Raw genomic sequence first — 5,825 nt, 5'->3', positions numbered from 1 at the left:
TATATCAAATTCAACATTCCTCTTGCAATTAGCTACCAATCCAATGCTTTACAAGAATCACTAAAGCATTTATAAATCATAAACACATTATAAAGACTATCACTCAAAAATCTTCCTTAGTGTTCAAATGAGTAGTAACATAGAGCTAAAAGCTAGTGAAAAACCAAATAATCTCATAAAGAATGCTATAAAACAGAACGGCTACTGATTTACCTATGGGCCTTGTTCAATGCTTGCCTTGAATGGATCACCAACAACACGTTTCATTGCACGTGCCTTCACGTTTTCAACAAACTCGTCATACACACGCTCATGGACACAAGTTCTTGAACCAGCACAACAACATTGTCCCTGCAAAAGGGAAGGGATTGGTTTTCAACAATGATTTTTTTTCTTATTTAGAAAAAAAAAATTATGTCATACTTGATTAAATTGAAACTAAATGTGGACCACGAAAAGTTATTTAAAATTTTCTTTGTCACTTACTCTTTTCTTCCGTACTCTGGGACACAAGTAAAGATCCAAGCATCGTTCGAAGGACTCCTTGACAGCATTCTCATATGCAGGGATGTTTCTCATCGATGTAAAACTAACAAAATTGATAAGAAGTAGGACATCATAAGCTGGACTAATACTGAAGCAGCAATGAGCACTGGATAAGCATCTAAGAAACTATGAATCTTACCTTTTAGGTATAAATTTAGGTTGGTCTTCCTCAAACATTAACTGATAAGAATTAATCTCTTCTTGTGTAGGGATATATTCTTTAGAGGGATTGTATGACTCTTCGTGACCTAAAAGAGGGGAAATTTTAACAAAAATTTAATAAAGAAAACTATGAAAAAAAGGGCTAAATCCTATGTTGATTTTCATTCCAGAAAACAGGTGATCAGTTGTACCTGGAAATTTCGGCTTCAGCGCAGGAATATAAGCTAAATGCCCAGACTTTTCGTAGAGTTGGATTCATCTCCCCACAAGAGGTAGACAGATGGTTCTTCTTTAGGCTCATCAAATTTAATCAACCCCTTACGAATAGCCCGACGATAGTGAACAACCTGTAGATACAGCAAAAGTGCAAGGCCTGAATAATTAAACTCATGTTTGAAATTTCTTCTATTGTTCTATCTCAGCAACCAGTGGGTGAAATGAAAGCTCGGAATGAAAACATAACATAAATTTCATTCATTACATTAGAGATAAAAGAAAATACTAAAAAATTTACCAACTTCTATATAGAAACAGTGAAGTTGACAATAGCATACCATTTTATCTTCGCTCTTTGAACGAGTGAAGCGTCTCTTGGGTTCAGGTGCATTTGAAAGGGGATGTTTAGCACCATCCCATTTGAACCAGTCAACATAAGGCTGCATTCGAAACACAGATAATTGTATGTGAAAAGAATCTTACAAACAATTGACCAATAAAATGGACAGCTAAATATATACATACCGCATATGGATCAAAGTCAGCATCTGGTGCCTTTCCTTCAAGCAATCTACTAATAAGTTTGGTCTCTTTCTTTTTGAGTTCTACAACCTCATCATTATACTCATCATAAATTTTGCGCCTGCAATATAGTAAAAATGCACCAAGCAAAAGTGAGGCAACATAACAACAAGAAAACATATTTAGCACATAAATGGTAGAGCACATGTATCCTAACGATGTAAAACTCACAAACTTTTGGAATCATCTGCACTCGCAAGGAAAGACTGCAATTTATCTTCTTTTTCTTTCTTTTTTATCTTTTTCCCAGAAATATCATAACCAATATGTTTTTCATCACGATACCACACCAAGGGCACATCTCCAATTGTATTTCGAGGAGCAACCTACTTTGATGTAAACAAAAGAAGAAGTAGCGGTTGAATAAATTCAGCCAAAAAAAAGTAACTAAAAGCAAAACATTAGGTGTTAAAAAACAAGAAAGGTACATATTTTCATAAGCAAAATAACACACAACCTCATCTTCAGAAGAATCACTCTCTTCAACTCCTGGATGAGCATCAAAGCTATCACTTCGGTTCTCATGAGTATGATCATCAGCCAAAACATCGCCATTGCTGGTGTTGATGTTGTCCTATCGTGATTAAACTTAAATGTTAAAATGCAGGTGCAGCTAAGTACCAACACCATGGTGCTATTTAAACAAGAAAAAAATAAATTTTGAGCAGGGAATGAAAGGGTGAGTAGAAGTTGGGATAATGAACAATATGCTTCCCACCGTTTTACTGAACATCTCTTCATATCATCTTATATAAGTAGTAAACGTGAAGAAAATCAAAATAAGACATATTCTAGATACCCGATCTTTGGATAAATCAAGTTCAAACACACACTCAATTGAAAATTGTAATGTGTCTTGACAAAAATTGATTGGCTCGGACAATATTCAATGCAACAACAGATTTTTCTGATTTATAATAATTGACAGCAATATCGTTTACTAATTTGAAATGAAAAGAGTGAGAGAAAGTTCAACGAGGGAAAATAGTGAGAGAAAGTTCAAAAAGAAAAAAGCATATGCAAAATAATCTAATGAGCCGCAAGTCATCTCTTTTGCCAAACAAATTGAAACAAAGAATGAAAAAATCGCTTTCTAAATCAAAGAAAGACTCACCTCAACTACTGCGGGGAAGACATCAGCCCTGAAAAAAATCCCACCGACCCTCCAAGAATGGCGATTTGATTAGCTTGAACAAGTAAAAATCCCATCAAAATTGAAGCTTGGAAAAACCCCCAGAATGCTTAAACTGAATAAATAAATAATCCCAAATTCAAAGCTCAAATGCTAGGTCTTATCAACTACAATACACAAATTCTTAAAACTTGAGACTCACAGCAAGAAGAAGGGATTCTTTAGCGGTTAGCCTCTCCATTTCTTGGGCGTAAGCAGCTCCTCCCTGTACAGCCTGCTGGACCATTGCTCTGCAAGTCAATCTCCGTCGGAGTCGGCGAAACATGAGGAGGGAAGTTGTGGTAGATGAGACGGAGGAAGACAACGAACAACAGGAACAGATTGTAGAGACAACAGATAGCTGGTACAAGACCGTGGTAGACCCATGAGTCGAGCCACGTCGTAGACCCACCGCCGCAAGCACCGTCACACCCACGAGCTAGCCACGCCATAGACCCAAGAGTCGAGCCTCCCTGTCACACGACCCAAGCCGCAGGCCCCATCACCTTGTTACACACTTGCAACAAACAGAGAAAAAGAAAGAAAGATTGAACGAGTGAGAGAGAGAGAGAGAGTTACTGAGTGTGAGAGAGAAACAGAGGAGGCGTGTAGAGTAATTAGGGATTCAACCTTAGAGATTGCTTTTGTGTTTCATTTGGCGCCTGTGTATTTCATTTACCGCCCATTTTCCGTGTCTTTTTCTATTACCATACGACAATAACACTTATTAAAATATGTTATATTTTAATGTAATATATGGGCATAATTGTTGTAGTGAAATGCATTGAATTCATTAGAGAAGTACTCTCATCTCTATCACTTCTTAACACCTTAATCTTTTTATTGAGTTAATTTTCAACTTCTAATTTATATACTTTAAAAGCATCAAAAGTCTCATATTTATGCTTTAAAATAAACACATAGGTATTGTTATCCCCATTTCCTGGAAGGGCTTTGGGCTTTCGCCCTGGCCCACGGTCAGAGGTCTGGCTTGGCGTATGGGCCTGGCTCATAGTCCCTTGGTTTGAATATCGCCCAAGGGAATTGGTACTGACCAGGGACCCTAGACTGGGCCCGTCTGGAGTGGTCCGGGACGTACCTCCGGGTTCGTCTTCATCTTGAACGGTCCCGGCGATGTCCAGAGCGCCCAGACCGTCGCGGCCTACGCATCCCTATCCCGGAGCCTGGTATGGTCCGGGCCCGAGGTAAACGGAGTGGGCCAACGGTAAACGGACCTGGATCACCTCCTCCCCAGTTGAAGGGCCAGGCGTCCAGAATCCTGAAACCGCCTCATTTCGCGTGGGTATTGTCCCCCACTTTTCGCCTGCAGAAAAGGTCGCCTCGGGATTGCCCACTGGAGTGTCAGAACTGCGCAGCCAAGTACCCTGACCGGTCTTGTCTCCTGAATCAGCCTCGTGACTCGAAGTGGTCAGAGCCAAAGCGCCGTTTTGTCGGGCGAAGGCTTGTGTCTCAGGTCAACCAGTTGGACCTTAGCTGGTTTAAATTTCGTGTATTGTATACCTTTTTGTATTGGGCCTCCACTAGAAAGGCCCCTTGTACCCATTTCTCTGAGTGGCCCGGGTCGGATCCGGCCCAGACCCGGTGTTCCCTTCAGCTTATAAATATAAGCCGTCGAACAACGCACAAAGAGAGGAAGAAAAAAGGGAGAAACTTTGTTCAGATAGAGTCAGAAAACTCCATTGTAAAAGCTTCTTATAGCTCTAATATATAGACTCGTGGACTAAGGCTAGTTAATGCCCCAACCACGTAAAAACCTCGTGTCGATCTTCTACTTTCATTATTATTATCAGTAAATATTGTTCATTAATATAGTTGCCGAAAATCTCGGTTAACAGTTTGGTGCTTTCATTGAGAGCTGAAGGAAGCTAGCGCCAACATCAGGCCTTTACTACGATGGTGAACACACGTCACACCACCTTCGACCCTACCAACCCAGAGCAAGGTAACGGAGACCCGCTGCCTTCTCAGCACATTCCTCAAGACCTGCCTGAAGACGTGCCTCCTTAGACGTCTCACCAAGGTGAGTCGCAAGACTACGAGGGTGAGGCAGAGTACGAAGTAGAAAACGAAGAAGAGTACTACGAGGAGGAGAACAAGGGAGAGTATCACGATGAAGCCGCGGACCCCAGGATCCCTCGCGACGATCAGCAAGACTCGGAGGTGATTAGACTAAGGCAGCAGATCCTGGATCAGGAAGCCAAGATGGCTGAACAGGCGGAGGCACACCGCCGGGTGCAAGAGTCTCTGCGAGCCCTGCAAGCACTGATGGCCGCGCAGGGCCCGGCAGCCAACCCCACGGCTGGCCCGCAACCAGAAACGCAACAACCCGCTCCCCAAGAGCAAGCCAGGGGCCCAGGGGGTGCTAGTCCGATCCGTCCCCCAGAGCCTTTTCCCGACGCAGCTTCGAGAGTCCCGGACAAGGAGCGACGAAGGACCCGGGAGAAGACCACCCCCGTCGAGAAAGCCGGGGCTCGTTCTCGGCCGTTACCTAGGAAAGAGAAGGTGTGCCCCGTCCCAGGACGAAGCCTCCCAATCGATCCGCAAGGAGCGCGGCCACAGAACGGGCGGCCCCGGCACCCCCAAGGGCCAAGCGGGCGGGAAAGGTCTTTGCACCCGAGTGCTTCGGTCAACAAGAACCGTCGGGAACGATCTGGCCGCGAGGATCGTAATGCTCTCAGTTCAGGAGACGATACTTCTTAGGTAGATTTACGTGACGGACTGAATGCCCGGAAGGAGCGGGCCCGCAAGGAAAAATTCCTCCCTCGAGACGGCGACCTCAGGAACGACATTAATGACAGGAGGAACGAGAGAATTCCCCTGGATGATAGCACGGCCAAGCAGCTCATGGAGCAAATGGCCGCATTAAAAAAGGTCACTGACCGCTTGGTCCGCAAGCAGGAAGGCGCGGACACTGGCTCTGACGAAGAGGATAAAGAGCCGTGCGCGAGGCATATCCTGGACGCCGTACTGCCCAAGGGGTTCAAGATGCCAAGCCTCACCGCCTACACTGGAAACACAGATCCTAGGGATCATCTGTCCCGGTACAACCGACTCATGACCGTGGCTCACATCAGCGACGACGGAAAATGCCTCTGCTTCTCCATCACGTTGGGCGGTCCTGCCGAAG

At 43.9% G+C, this 5,825-nt stretch overlaps 1 pseudogene; it reads right to left on the bottom strand.

The window, feature by feature from the left end:
- Nucleotides 1-213: 213 nt before the first annotated feature.
- On the bottom strand, nucleotides 214-2,924 carry LOC133800029 (ribosome biogenesis protein BOP1 homolog; annotated as a pseudogene).
- Between the last annotated feature and the right edge of the window lie 2,901 nt (nucleotides 2,925-5,825).

Source organism: Humulus lupulus, chromosome 9, assembly GCF_963169125.1.
Source record: "Humulus lupulus chromosome 9, drHumLupu1.1, whole genome shotgun sequence".
Taxonomy (NCBI): domain Eukaryota; kingdom Viridiplantae; phylum Streptophyta; class Magnoliopsida; order Rosales; family Cannabaceae; genus Humulus; species Humulus lupulus.
Note: the sequence above shows the minus strand (reverse complement) of the source record. Positions and strands in the feature narration are given on the sequence as shown.